Raw genomic sequence first — 15530 nt, forward strand, 5'->3', positions numbered from 1 at the left:
TGTGAGAAAAACAGGCAGATAGTTTGATCAGGGCTACACACTGGGGAAGGTTTGAAAAATGTAATGAGAGCTAAGAAGATTGATGTTAATTTTGACTGAGATATTAAAACATACGCCAGTGTGTGAGAGAGGGGGGGTGGGGGAGAGAGAGAGAGAGAGAGAGAGAGACAGACAGACAGACAGAGATAGAGAGAAGCCGGGGCGGGGGGAGGGGAGGTGGGGGGGGGGGGTGGGAGAGAAAGAGAGAGAGAGAGAATCATGACTGTAATGGAAGACACTCAAGAAGCTGAAGCATACCGCATGTTCAAGGCCAGTGTGGGCCACATAGTGATTGATATACTGTTTCAAAACCAAACCCCAAACCAAACCACAAACAAACAACAAAATCTGAAGGAGAAGGAGATGACATCACTTTTTGTGATGTTTATATATATGAAATACTTGTTTTCTTGTGTTAGAGTGAAAAAATTAAAGACAATCTTTCCTTCTTTCTTTCTTTCTTTCTTTCTTTCTTTCTTTCTTTCTTTCTTATTTTTGGTTTTATGAGACAGCATTTCTTTTGTAGTCCTGGCTGTACTAGACTTGCTTTGTATACCAGGCTGGCCTTGAACTCACAGAGATCCCCTGCCTCTGCCTCCCAAGTGCTGGGGTTAAAGGCATGTGCCACCATGCCCAGCTAAAGGCAACTTTTAATCTTATCCTGAAAATTGAATAGTTTTCTTTTTTTGTTGTTTTTTCTGAGACAGGATTTCTCTGTGTAGTCTTGGCTGTCTTAGACTCGATTTGTAGACCAGGCTGGTCTTGAACCCATAGAGATCCACCTGCTCTGTCTCCCTGAGTGCTGGGATTAAAGGTGTGTGCCTCCATACCTGGCTAATTATCTTAAAAAAAAAAAAAAAAAGACCTTCAACACACGTCCATATGTGTAAATGTACTTATGTGTATATATTAGTTACACAAAGGCAAAACAGGGAATTTAATGTGCTATTTTCTATTTTATATCTCGTCCTTCACTTATTGCAGTAACAAACAAGAATCAAACATGTGTTGTTAGACCAACAGTATCATGTAAATGTTACAATTAAATGAATTGACATGTTTAAATGCAAAGCTCAAGTGATGCTTCCAGCCCAAGGGTTTTTAGATTTGCATGTAAATAAATTATTTGCGGCAACTTTCTGTTTGGTGTTTGCTATAAAGCAGGCACAGCGATTTTTACTTCTATTATCAGATCAGCTCTCTGGATGAGTAGGACCATGGAAGCATTCATTAGCACAGGGCATTGCTGCAAGTGGTCACTTTTCCTGCATCGTCCGCATCCTCCGCTGGGGAGCTTCAAGAACTCTGAGACAATCCCCATTACAATCCATCCCTTAAGAAAAACATCTATGAGGAAGGGATGCCCAGGGATGCCAAAGCTTTGGAATTCTCCATGGAAGCTATTTAACAGACCTCCAAAGCCTCAGCAGACTCAGGAATGGACTAGCATGCAGGCCATGTGTCCAAAGGCATCCTTTAACCCGGAGATCTTTCCCCTCTGTTTTATGAAGCCAATTACCTTACCATCAATGAGGACCAGGCTCTTCTTCCTACAGCTGTCTGTCTGTCTGTCTGTCGTTTACATCTCATGGCAATTACATATTTATGATTTTTTTTTTCTTACCTCCCATCCCTAATTAACTCATCTGATTCAAAAAAATAATTTTCAGTCTGGAGAGATGGCTCAGTGGGTGAACATGGTGGCCTCCAGGCCTGACAAAACCTGGGGCTCAGGTGGTAGAGGAGAGAACTAAGTGCCCTGCGTTGTCCTCTGACCTCCATAGGTATGCTACAGCACTTGCATGCCCACACGCAAAACATGGGACATGTCCCCCACTGCAACACACACACATATAACAGTGGACTGGCTCCCTGGAGCACCTGTGTGCATCTCTAGTCTTTAGAGAGTCTTGAGGAGGATCCTGGATGTTCGTGAGCTGGTGTGTTAGGTCAGTGGCCCCTCCCTCCCGAGTGTGTTCGTTTTTCCAGGCAACTTGCTAATGCTTTCGAATGTTCATTTCTATTGTTCATACGCTGTTGAATACACTGAACTGGCTGTATCCTAAGAGACTCCCTGAGATCTGCTGGCCTCTCTCAGGTAGTCTTGGGTTCAGTAGGTCTGGAGTAGGGAGGAGAGTTTTCTGCTTTTTAATCAGAGAAGGGAAACGTGGCCCGTATTCTCATTTTGAAGATGAAAACATGAAGGCTTCTTTGTAGACTGTTAAGATGAAAGTTAATTAAAACTTAAGTAGAATTAATCTCAGACAAGTAACTGATGAGATGCTGGATCCGTTGACCTGTTTCACAGCGGTGCTTCTATTAGGCAGCACACTTACATAAGCCCGGGACAGTTCTTCATGTGTAAGTAATTGCCTTTCTTGTAATGTTTGCATCCTCTATCTGGAGACCTTCGTGTGTTCTGAAGGAACTCCATTATATTCCTTTTAGCAAAGTGGATGAGCAGATGGCTTCCACATCTGCTGAGCGGGTTCTAGAGGTAAAAAGAACGAGCTCAAGGTTGTGTTACCAGCGAGCGGCGGAGCCAATGTCGTGGGGTTTGGACCGGCAGCTCTCTGGAGTACACTTTGGTGCAGCTGTAAGCCCAGCTCTGTCAGCAGGGAGATGGCGGAGGCCCTGCCATGAGATAAGAAGGAACTGCCCTTTTCTGATGCATTTGAGACCCCAGGAGCCTCCCATTTGGTGTGTCAGTGCCTAAGCTCCTTGGGCTCCTCAAGAGAGGCTCCACGGAGCATCTAGGGGTGACATGCTCAGAGGAAGGCAAACAGATGACAGCCAGAATTCTGGTGCATCCAGTATAAAGCCCCTCCTACCCCCAAAGGCGACTATTTTTAAATGTGACTCTTGGTCAAGTGGAACTAACAATTCCTTTTCTCATAGCCACAGTCTTTCTTGTACTCCAAATTTGCAATATGTACAGTTGTATTTACTCACTTACTTGGTGTGTGTGTCCACATGACCACATGCCTTTATATACTTGTTGGGGGTCAGAGGACAATTTGTGACACTTCTCTTTTCCTACCATGTGGGCCCCAGAGAGTCATCTCAAGTTGTCACACTTAGAGGCAAGTACCTTTACCAAGGAGCAAAAAAAGAAGGCATCACCCAGGCTGGCTTGCAAAAATCTGCAATGTACATGAAAAGAACAGTATACCCAAGTTAATAATATGTAATCGTGACCACAATATTAGTTATATGTAATAGCCATTTATAGCTCTTCTATGATTGAACTATAAATATACATTCCAAGTCCCTATCCTGGGGAAATTCTTAGTCTGTGTTAACTATGCATCTCTAATGGCAGACACAATCTAATCTCAGGTAGTTCAGGAGATTGTTCATTAACTCTGTAGCTACGCAATAGGCACCTCTTGTTGACAAGGTTACAGGAGTTTAAGGGTATGTTTCTGATCCCTCCGTGGGCCAGTGGCAATCTCATACAATACAGTGGCGGCAGTGAGGGTCCACTTCAACTAAAATGACATGCGGTTGCTCTGTGGACTGTCATTCCATTCTACAAGCTTATCCCATGTTTCTCTGTGTACCTGTGCACGGATACAAAAGGTGCCTATGACCTGCATTGCTTATAACAGCAAACTGCAGGCGTCCTCAGCAGGGAGCTGGTAACCGGGTATTTCACTTGGGACTCTATCATTGTGGCCTGGAGGGCTTGCTCAAGCTCACTTGGCTAACTTACACCCCCAGACTTTGCCACTCAGTAGATCTAGGGTTCAAGGCCAAGCAGAGTTAGAGCTCGGCCCCTGCTGTATTCTCCGTTCACGTGGGGCCGGGAGGCTCTGCTAGTTCACACTGTATCATAAAACCCTCAGGACCACAGCAAACGCAAGCTCATTGGTGTTCTGATTACAATGCTACTATGCTCTCCACTGGACTTGGCGTAACTTGCCCTGGATTCATGTGGAAGAACGTGAAAATTTAGAGAACAACCATATGGGAAGACAGTGCTCTCCAGAAAGAAGTCTAATATTTCAGTAATTGAGACAGTGTGATACTGATACTTCCGAAGTTAATATCGGGCCACTGGACAAAGCCAAGAGTTCCTCACAAAACACTCAAGTATGGAAAGTATGTGTGTGTGTGTGTGTGTGTCTGTCTGTCTGTCTTTGTGTTTGTGTGTGCATGCATGCACATGTTACACAAGGAAAATAGGGAGTCTCAAGCCATACATAAAAATAAATTCCAGGCTGTGAAAGGCCTTCATGTCAAAGCCCTTTAAAATGAAAGTGTAGGATACCAGCCTTGTGAGCCAAGGAGGAAGGAGAGGTTTCCTAATGCAGACACAGCTTAAGTCTTACTTCACTAAACTCTACAACTTTTGCTCAAGAGAGCACCGTAATAGGAGTGGAAAAAAAAAAAAAAAAAGCCACAGAGTGGGAAATGACACTTTTAATGTTTATGTCTGAGAAGGATTCTTTCTTGAAATTTATAAACAACGTTCGTATGTCAGTGAAAACACATATGGCGAGATGACAGCCCATTTATGGAAAAGGAAAACTAAATGGCCCGGGATCTCTGAAGGGACGCTCAGCCTTACTAATAAGCATACTTTTTCACCTGTTAAAATAGACAATGTCAATATTTCTGAAAAATTGGGATATAAGTTACTGTCACGTTGGTGAGCAGCTTGACAATATTGAGAGCACTGGGAGCCTCACAGCTTTGCCCAGTTCTCTGGACTTAAGAGGAACACTTAGAGGAACTCACACATTCGCACTGGGAGGTTTGGGCACCAGTGTTCACATCAGCATTGATTGCAAGGGCAAAAGAGGAAATAAGTGAGAGGCAAAAGAAACTAAACTATACTGTTAGAGATTGCAGTTAAAATGAATATGGTAGCTGGGCATGGTGGCACACGCCTTTAATCCCAGCCACTCAGGAGACAGAAGCAGGCAGATCGCTGTGAATTCGAGGCCAGCCTGGTCTATGGAACGAGTCTAGGACAGCCAAGAGTACACAAAGAAACATTGTCTCAGAAAAAAAAAAAAAGTGCCAGGCATGATGGAGCATGCCTTTAATCCCAGCACTCGGGAGGCAGAGGCAGAGGCAGGCAGATTGCTGTGAGTTCATGGACAGCCTGGTCTACAAAGAGAGTCTAGGACAGTCAGAGCTATTACACAGAGAAACCCTGTCTCAAAAAAAAAAAAAAAAAAAAAAAAAAAGAAATATGGTAAATCAAGATGTAATATGAAGAAATTAATAAAATAAGTTAAAAAAAAAGAGTATGGTAAATCGTTCTGTGTGTGTGTGGTGTGGTGTGTTTGGCTGATATCAATTTTCCATTTTTAAACTCGCTGTTTTGAATTTTTCTGTTGTATTCCAGTGGTCTGATGTTCATCTGGTTACTAGTAGTACAAGACTATATCGACTATAATGGTGGAGTAATTTATATTATAATATTATTATATATACATGTACACATATATATATAAAGCAAAATGTACGTCAGAATTCAGGCAGCAGAATGATAGGCAGAGTCAAGTTTGAGACTGTGCATGACAATGCTATTAATTATATAGAGGCATCACATACATTGTAGGAGTCTAAAATAATTTATAGAAATAAACATTAAGTTCAACATAATGGTGCCAAGTGAAGTTGTTGTGCATGATTAAAACCTACAGATGGAGTTACAACATTTTGTTTTTAAAAATTATTACGTTCACTGTAGTGTGTGTAGTATTAGCATTTTACTTATCCAGGCAGGCTTTCCATCTGCATTATCCAACATATTATTATATATGTTGGAAATACCTCACAGTTAAAGAAAACTCACAGATAGACAAACACTGTGCTAGCGGCCGCTAGCCTACCTCACCTCTTAGCTCGAATAAAGTTGGGTGCCCATCAGAGGCTGGAGAAGCATTCTTAGAGCCCATTTCCAATATGCAGATGGCGGAGTCCGTCCATGCTGACACCTCTTAACCCTGATTGGTGCCAAACAAATTTGTAATCACTAGATAAGAGAACTGACTTAATTAGTGCCTTTCCCAGGGGACCTTCTAGTCCCAAATCAGCAAAGACTGCAGCTTTAATTGAGACGGTGATGCCACTTAATTGGAACACCTGAGTAGGATTAAAGAGCGTTCAGTCAGGGTAGCTGGTTCCCTTGGTACCCAGAACTTCCCTGGCTTTCTCTGTCTTTTCTTATGCCAAATTCTGCCAACCGGGAAGAAGCTGAGCCAATTTTTGTTCCCCCTGAGATAGGGTTTCTCTGTGTAGCCTTGCCTGTCCTGGACTTGCTTTGTAGACCAGGCTGGCCTCTGCCTCTCCAAGTGCTGGAATCACAGGCTTGCGCCACTGCATCTGGCTTGAGCCAAATGCTTTAATTCTCTTTCACAGATGATTTGATGAAATGTTTTAAGTATAGATGCCATGTTTTACAAAGTGTTTTTTTCTTTAAACTGATAAGGTTTAGAATTATAGGTGGAGGCACTTGACATTTGCGTTGCTTTTAACTTGTTATTGATCTAACCTTGTGATGCCTATTAAATGAGATAAATGGATGGTTGTTTGGGGTTCAATAATGTGCCTCAATCTGTTGTATCTGCCTGAACATATATGTAGTATAAAAAATTGGCCCATGCCACTGTGGCGGCTGACAAGTTTCAAGGTCTGCAGTTGGCAAGCTAGAGACTCAGGAGAGCTAACAGGGGATTTCAGTCCAAATACCGAAGGGCTGTAGACTGTGGAATAGTCCAGACGCTGGAAAGGACTACTGTCCGAGCTCAGAGCAGGCAGGCAGGAGAAACTTGCCTGGCCACGTGAGAAGAGCTCAAGCATAGATGCTCTGACGGACACACTTAGGATAGGACTGTCTGGGTCAGGCTAACACAACTTAGCCTGCACATCGCTCCACCAGGCTCCCTGGCCACATTCTCCGTATCACCAAGGGCTGCTTACAGTCCTTCATAGTAAAGAGAAATGTTTGAGTTCCTCCGTAAAATTGATGTTGGATTAACACAGGAAAATTCTCTTAACACCTTGGTACCGATTTCCTACAAATCTCACAAATGCTCTATTACTGACTAGGTGCTATGTCCTTAAGACTGGCAAGTTCTTTACTTGTAAAGAGGAGAGCGTTTGAGACTACCGTCATCCATTGCATCCTGGAGGGCTGTAAATTTCACCTGTGAGGACTGGAGTCCAAGTAGGGCTGGTGTCATGAGGTCCCAGAATAGCGATTAACTGTCATGTGAACTTAATTTACAATTTCCATAGAAAAGGGGGACGATCTGGAACAACCTGGTACCATCTAACTAGGGATACTCTAGGAATTTGTGTGATTCTAAGCAATTCCTGTCTGTGTTTAGAGCATCACACTTTATACATTCTTTCTGCTTTTCAGTTGTGTGTCACTCAGGGAAGTTTAAGCATAGTGTTGATTAGTTGAGCCATGTGACCAGCTGGCATCTATTGAGTTTCCAAAATAAATAAATAAATAAATAAATAAATAAATAAATAAATAAATAAAGTTTGACTCCTTCGCTGAGCTGTGTACTAGACTGTCATCAGGCACATTCCATTTTGGATGATGTTTGGGTTGTTATCAAGAAAGCTGAAGCCGGGCACGGTGGCGCACACTTTTAATCCCAGCGCCCAGGAGGCAGAGGCAGGTGGATTGCTCTGAATTTGAGGCTAGCTTGGTCTACAAAGCAAGTCCAGGACAGCCAAGGATACACAGAGAAACCCTGTCTTGAAGAACCAAGAAGAAAGAAGGAAAGAAAGGAAGGAAGGAAGGAAGAAAGAAAGAAAGAAAGAAAGAGAAAGCAAGCTGAATACAGAGGTTTGGCACCTACTAAATTCAAGTGAGTCTGAATCATTTTGGCAGCTCTCAAATTTTGCAAATTAAGGCATGCAAAAATAATTTTTATTAATGAGTACCCTACCAGCCTTGTAAATGGTTTGAAAAATTCGCTGCCCACAGAAATGCTGAATGTTCTACAAAGTTTTTCCTAAAGTTTGTTACTGCCACTACCTTATTGATAGCCTTATCCTAGATGAGCAAATAGAAACATAATTGGCCCCAAGCACTTACCCATAAAATTTTTTTTCACATCAGTGACATGAATTATTCAAATAAGTAAATAAAAATGTATTTTCCACATTGGAGGGGTCCTGCATATGGCATGCTGCACAGGTAGCGATCAGAGGACAGCTTTGTGGACTCGGTTCTCTCTGTTCACCTTTACACGGATTCTGCAGGTTGAATGCAGGTCCCCAGCCTTTCGGCACAAGTGCCTTTTCCTGATATGCTATTTTGTGCCGGGCGTGGTGGCATGCACCTTTAACCCCAGTACTTGGGAGGGAGGCAGAAGCAGGTGGATCTCTGTGAGTTCGAGGCCAGCCTGGTCTACAAAGCGAGTCCAGGACAGCCAAAGCTACACAGAGAAACCCTGTCTTGAAAAAAAAAAAAAATAGCTATCTTGCCAGCCCAGCATAGACTCTAGAGACAAAAGAGATCGAAAATACAAAGTATATTAAGCTGATAAACGTCTGTGGAGACAAGAAAAGTGAAATAAAATGAAGAGCGCAGTTAAAAAAGAAAAAGAGCATGAGAAGCCTTTAAGAGGTATCAGAGAACTTAATGCACTTGAAGGGGAAGCCAGGGAAGTCACAAGGCTTGGCTTCCGGGAAGCCAGGGAAGTCACAAGGCTTGGCTTCCGATTTGTTTTGAGCGGGCTCTGATTTCTTTCAATGTGTACGTTACATTCGTCTGCAAGGAATATTGTAATGATTTCAGAATACTTTGAAAGCCTATAATAAAAGATGTATAGAAAAAAGCTTTAAAATTATGATTAGACACCCCGCCCCAAACAACCACGAGATCCTCTGTGATCCTGACGCAGTGATATGCTGTCTTCAGGTATCTGACGGACGAAAGCATTATTCCCCGTGTAAAGTCTGGAAAGTCAGCTGTCAGAGCAGCTTAAATTCTTTTTTTGCTCCATGGAGAGCATTAGGCAACTTAGAGAAGTGGCCAAATAAATAAGATTTATTCTCATCAGATGTGTCACGAGACAACTGGAAGCAAGCAAGCCGTGGGAAATGGCAAAATGAGCTTGAAAGTTTCTAGGCTCTTTAGCCAAATGAAGAGGGGGGAAAAAAACCAAAACAAAACAGGGGCCACATTATCACCTCTACCTAAGTATGGCTAAAAAAAAAAGGTGTGTGTGTGTGTGTGTGTATGTGAGAGAGAGAGAGAGAGAGAGAGAGAGAGAGAGAGAGAGAGAGAGAGAGAGACAGAGAGACAGAGACAGACAGAGAGAGACAGAGAGAGAGACAGAGAAAGAAAGAGAGAGAACATGTGGGCTTTTTAAACCACACTAAAAGACAAACACCACCAAACCAGAGCTCAGGCCAGGCTTCTGGTTGAGTTTTATACATCTGCCCCAGATTCTTTTTTAACCTGGGAAAGCTGGCCGAGGTCGGGCTTTTATTTTTCTGTAGAGTGGGCTAGTAATCGAAACTCGTAGAGTGGTAGAATACCCACTCTGTTATGTTTTCTCCTGCTTCATGTATTTGTATTAACTCACGAGCCGGCTGTTTTGCAAACATGTGGCGCAGATGAAACCTTCATTTACTTGAGTGACTGTGGCCCTTTGCAGGAAACACTGTCTTTGTCTCTGGAGCTGGCCGGTGCCCCCTTAGACAGTGTCTACGCGGCTTTAAAGGGCTGAGCTCAGTTGTCACGTTATAAGACGTGGGGGCTTGCTCTGTGGACAGGGATTATGAAACATCAGGGTCTCTGATAGTCTGAGGGCAAGTTCACTGCAAACCGCCCTCACCATTTTGGACCTCTTGAGTACGAGTTTGGAAACCCAGGAACCTGGGTTGTGTTGTTTATTCCTAATATGCCTGCTTTATCCAGATGTGTGCTGAGCCCTGAGCAGCTTCTGGTGACTTCAATATACTTAACGTAGGCTCCTGGAAGCATACATATTTGTGTATTTCTCTGTGGATTAACATCCAGAGTAAACCACAGCGAACTTAAGTTGGTTTATGTACCTCTCATCTTTTAACTCATGCTGGAGTTTTTGCAAGGAGCCTGTAGAATCTGCAGAGTCAAGGCTGCCCATGAATCATCCTGCCATTTCCTAGTGGAGTCTGTTAAAAGCCTGTCACTGGAGCACTAGTAATAAATGTGTTCTTATTCTCTCCCCCACCTCTCTCCCTCTCTCTCCCTCCCTCTCTCTCCCTCCTTCTCTCTCCCTCTTCCTCCCTCCTCCCGCCTTCCCTCCCTCCCTCCCTTTCTTTCTTTAGTTCAATTATGGAGAAGCCAATTTATCCTCATTCTCTAAGGCATTTCCATGAAGAAAGAGAGTCCTTGGGCATCATTGTATGTAATTAGATTTTTGCACCTCTGTATTGTGAATTGGGATTTCCAGTTTTCCACCCTAAGGTGTGAAGTAATGGGGCCTCGCAACCCCAGATCATAGCTGGTGCTATAATTCATGAGGGCTTATAAATCTCCACAATTTTAGACACCCAGGAGAAATGCATATTGGCATATATTATACCTTAAAATTATTGAACTTTTTGGAGGCATTTTTCTTGTTTTCCAAAGTTAATCTTCACCTGAAATCTCAGCAGGTCTTAAGAAGTGGTACGGAAAGCTCACTGGCTTTTCTCCTCACATGTGACTCAGCTCAGTACCTGTGAAATGGCCATCTCATTAAAACCTTTTTGATATTATACTTTTACCTTTCATAATAGAAATCTTCAAAACAGTGATTTTTGTTTTTGTTTTTTCTGTTTCACAGGAAAGGCACAGATCAAGGGCTAAATAAATAACATTGGATAAAAACTGGAAAAGAATAAAACAACGATAGTGTTTGAATTGTTTTGTGTCTTGTGACATAAAATGGTGTTTTAATTTCTCGTATATGTTTGTTTGTTTTTTATTGTTCTTGTTTTTGTTTTGCTTTTTGAGATAGGGTTTCTCTGTGCAGCCTTGGCTTTTCTAGACTTGCTTTGTAGACCAGGCTGGCCTCGAACTCTGCCTTTCTGAGTGCTGGGATTACAGGTGTGCACCACCGAGCTGGCTATCTTTTCCTTATGAACTAGTTTTCTAAAAGGAGTTGAAATAGAGGAAAAAATCTTTTGAAATGATTTTAGATTTTAGAGCAGTGGTTCTCAGCCTTCCTAATGCTGTGACTCTTTAATATAGTTCATCATGTTGTGGTGACCACAACCATAAAATAATTTTCAATGGTACTTTATAACTGTACTTTTGCTACTTTTATGAATAGAAATATAAATATCTGATCTTTCCAATGGTCTTAGGTGACCCCTGTGAAAGGGTCATTCAACCCTCCCTCCTCCGAAGGTGTCAAGACCCACAGACTGAGAACTGCTGGTTTAAGAGTATTCAGTTACTGAAGTCACACTGGGAATGATGGGCAGTGAAGACTAATATATCATAAGAAACATGATAGAGTAGGAACCAAATAACAGGTAAATGGGTTTGAGTGGACCACTGCAGGTGTGGGCACTGAAAATTCAGGCTCTTTGGGCTTTACATAAACTTCAGCCAGACTGTCACACATTTGCCATCTTTATAAACAGATCAAGTCAAACAAGCCAGGACTTGCTAATAATTTCAGATATTTTCATGGGCAAAACTGACTTAAAACTAAGAGGGATTAGCCCATAAGAGTCTGATTTCTGTAAACAAATATGCATTGGGCTTTATGGTATAAACCTTAATAATAAGTACCGTATTTCTTGGCATATAAGATGACCCACAACTTTAACTTTTCCAGTTAAAATATAGAGTTTGCAGCCTGATTCTGCTGCACAGGGTGTGCATTGGAAGAGGGGCAGTCTTATATGGTGAGCATACTCCAAACTATATTTTAACTGGAAAAGTTAAAGTTGGGGCTTGTCTTATATGACAGAATATACCGTCATTGAGCCCTAAACCCTCCTCCTTGTAATGATGACATGGGTCATTATTATTATGCTTTGATACTTTCTTTAGTCTTGAGTATTTACTCAGCTGTTGTCCCATCCATTCACCAAATATTTGTTGAGTGTGCAAACACAGTATACCCTTGGAGGAGAGAGAAGCCATATTTAAACAGTTGTAGCAAAAGTGGCGCACAGTTTGGGAGAATGCGAACGTTGGTGAGATTGTTTCCAGCTGGTCAGATCTGAAAAGGATCCCTTTGGGTTGGCATTGGTCTCTGGGCACAAAGAGTGTGAAATGACTGATGAAACACTTATGGAGAGAAAGGGTTAGATAAGGCCTGGATATGCACCTGGCAAGGTTTGGGTTGAGTGGAGGTGGTCTGATAGAAGGCAGGTGGGGTCAGGTTCCTTTGGTGGCAGGTTGAGGAGTTACAGGCATTGGAGAACTGTTGAGGGATGTCACACAAGAAGTGACATGATCTGACAGCTCCCTGTCACTGGAACTTGGCAGGCCAGGACCCAGAGATCTGTGACTTCTAAAACTAATGAGGTCTGTGCCTTACAGCATTCAAAAGAATGTTCCCGGAGTCTTGGTGCCAGGACTCTGTTCTGCTGGGTAGATTGCCCCTCCCCCCAGTTAGCATCTGGTCTTTTGCAGCTTGAGGCAACTTTATCTTGAATGGGTCCCAGTGGCTGGTTGTCATGGCCTCTCCTGTTCTGTCCTCTTATCCTAGACTCTAGCCCTTCTTAGAATCTGCTGCTATTCCATGAGTGGAGTGTTGGCTTTGCTTCTGAGGTCTTCTCAGAGATCTGTGACTCGGGCGAGCATTCCCCTCTTCTGCTTTACATGTTTTGGTTACAAATTTTAGAGCAGAGAGAGCTGTGCTGCCTGCATGGAGCAAATTAAGAGATTCTTATGATGTTGAGAGTTAACAAAGGCTCAACAGATGATATGGGGCTTGAAGTGGGGAAAAAAGGGCATGGGTTTAAGAAATAGTGCAAAGGGGCTCAGCAGTTAAGAGTACTCACTGCTGTTCGGAGGACCTGAGTGCAGCTCCCAGCACCCACCCCATGCAGCTGGTCACTGTCCTACGGCACTGGTGTGTTGTCCCAACCCCAGCCAGACAAGACTCTTTTTTTTTTTTTTTTTTTTTTAGCCTCAAAGTCTTTACATTGGGTGCTCCCTTATGTAGGTCCAGACAGGTTTAATCTAATGTCTGGATGCATTTTAGACCAGTTTTGGTTTTTTTTCTTCTTGGATCTTTTGATGCCGTTTTACTTACATTTGAACCAGTCATTAGGTGAATGCAAAAGGTCTGCAATCTTTTCTTTGTAAGAGTCACTTGTCAGTGGTGTGTTGATGGTGCCACGTGTGGATATTCAAATTTCAGAACCATTTTTCTCATACCCCGGGAGGGGTGGCATTGAGGCACCTGGGTAGAAGCAGGGCACACTTGCAAGAGGCTTGATGAGGTAATAGAAAATTGGGTTTGGTAGCGTCACAGAAATCATCATAAAAGCATGGCTACCTCCTTTCATTTCACTCTAGTGCTTCTAAGAAAACCAAAATCAGTACCAATAATTAGCGTGGTACTCTTCAGACCGACCGAACAGCACTTACCTGGAAGCAAAGGGCAAAGTTTGCGCATCGTTTACATGTTTCTATAAAGTAAGACTCTCACTGTGGGAATTCTCAAAGATGTCCCACTCCTATGTAAGAAAATTATAGACAAGGATATAGGATTACTGCCTTTGTGTTGTAATAAAAGCTAATAAAATAATAACCAATTAGATACTTATAAAGCCAGAGTATATTAAAGTATTATGCAAATGCTGATTAATTGTAATGCCATAAACTCGGGGAGCAAGTAAAAGCATGCTTGATTCAAATTATAGGGGCTTTCATTTGCATTTCTACGGAATCTGTTATTAGTGGGTCTCAAAGGACCTTACAAGTAATAATTACTAAAGCCCATAAATATAACCCATAAATGTCATTTTATTAAGGGAATACAAAAGACCTCCCCTTTCTCATACACATTATAAGACTGAAAAATGCCCACGCTAAAGTAGGCGTGTTGCCTGTAGAGGGTATTGGTATGCATGGATGTTTGGCTGTGATTTCATAGGTGTAGAAACAGGCATTCTACCGAACATCTCCATATACCTGGATCAAATTCTTCATTCGTTTCTGAAATTTTTACATACATAATAGCCTGATGAGGGTCTTGCCGGTAAGCTATATTTTAACATTTCTCTGTCAACCAAAACATCAGATTCAATCGCGTGGTGGTGGTGCATGCCTTTAATCCCAGCACTTGGGAGACAGAGGCAGGTGGATCTCTGTGAGTTCGAGGCTAGCCTGATCTACAGAGCGAGTTCCAGGAAAGCTAGAGCTGTTACACAGAGAAACCCTGTCTCAAAAGAAAAAAAAAATCAGATTTGCAAAATAAAAGTTTAGCCAGGCTTCTCTGGAAGTATTTAGAAATATTTTGGAATGTTATCCGTGGTTTATGTTTCCTCAAGCTCCTGTCCCACCTATTCTATGCTGTAACTGCTGGTCAGAATAGATGGGAAAATGGACATTTACTGATACACTTGGGAACAAGGATGCAACTGCTGAGAGGCTTTCCAGTCTGGTTCAGAGCCCACTCGCTCTCCATTCTCCTGTCTAAGCAGGGCCCGGAAAGGCAAATGAGTCTTTCCCCTTTCTCCAGCTCCAGGTCCTACATGATTGACAGCAAGATTTACCTCTCTACCAAGAGACCAAAATGTCACTGCTGGTCAGTGTGGCGATGTAGTTGTACCTTCAAGATCACACGAGTGTAAGCTAAAATCAGAGAATGTCATGGCTCTAAATCTACCTCCCTTCACAATCAGGGCCAGGAGATTGGAGGGAGTTGGCAGTCATTAGATGGGTGGTTTCTGTCTCACAGTTAGAGGGGCCCACAGTCCAGGTCTCTAGACTACTAAGTCAGTCCCTCCCTATCCCCACCCCCACTCTGTGTATTTGTGTGTGTGTGTGTGTGTGTGTGTGTGTGTGTGTGTGTGTGTGTGTGTGTGTAGGCCAGAGGTTGATGTCAAGTGACTTTCTCCGTTGCTCTCACTTAAGGCAGGGTCTCTCACTGAACCTGAATCTCATTAATTTAGCTAGCCTTCCCGCTGGCAATACCCAAGATCCCCCTGTCTCCACCCTCCCAGGACCAGGAGTTTTGCATGGATATTGGGGGTCTAATCTCAGCTCTCTGTGCTTGCATCACCAACACTTTACCAAGTGAGCCGTCCTCCCACCTCAGTATTGTGTTTCTATCCAAGACCGCGGAGGCGAAAGACTAGAGGTTCAGCTTCCAGGCCTTGAAGACAAATGAGAGATGTGCATACAGAGTTTGGAGGGGTGGACTCCAAGACTACTGACATGTAGGAGAATAGATAACAAGCTAGAGTGGATAGGGGGCAAGCCAAGCTGACGTTACAGTCATAGTAGTGAGTAAAATGTACACTAAAAAAAGACTCCTCTTAATACTGACTACCTGGGGACCCTG

At 42.8% G+C, this 15530-nt stretch overlaps 1 protein-coding gene across 1 annotated transcript in view; it reads left to right on the forward strand.

Moving 5' to 3' along the window:
* Niban1 (niban apoptosis regulator 1) overlaps nucleotides 1-15530 on the forward strand; it is a 152511-nt gene that overhangs the window by 53045 nt on the left and 83936 nt on the right. The window lies entirely within an intron of this gene.

This window comes from Acomys russatus, chromosome 6 (assembly GCF_903995435.1).
Source record: "Acomys russatus chromosome 6, mAcoRus1.1, whole genome shotgun sequence".
Lineage (NCBI taxonomy): Eukaryota > Metazoa > Chordata > Mammalia > Rodentia > Muridae > Acomys > Acomys russatus.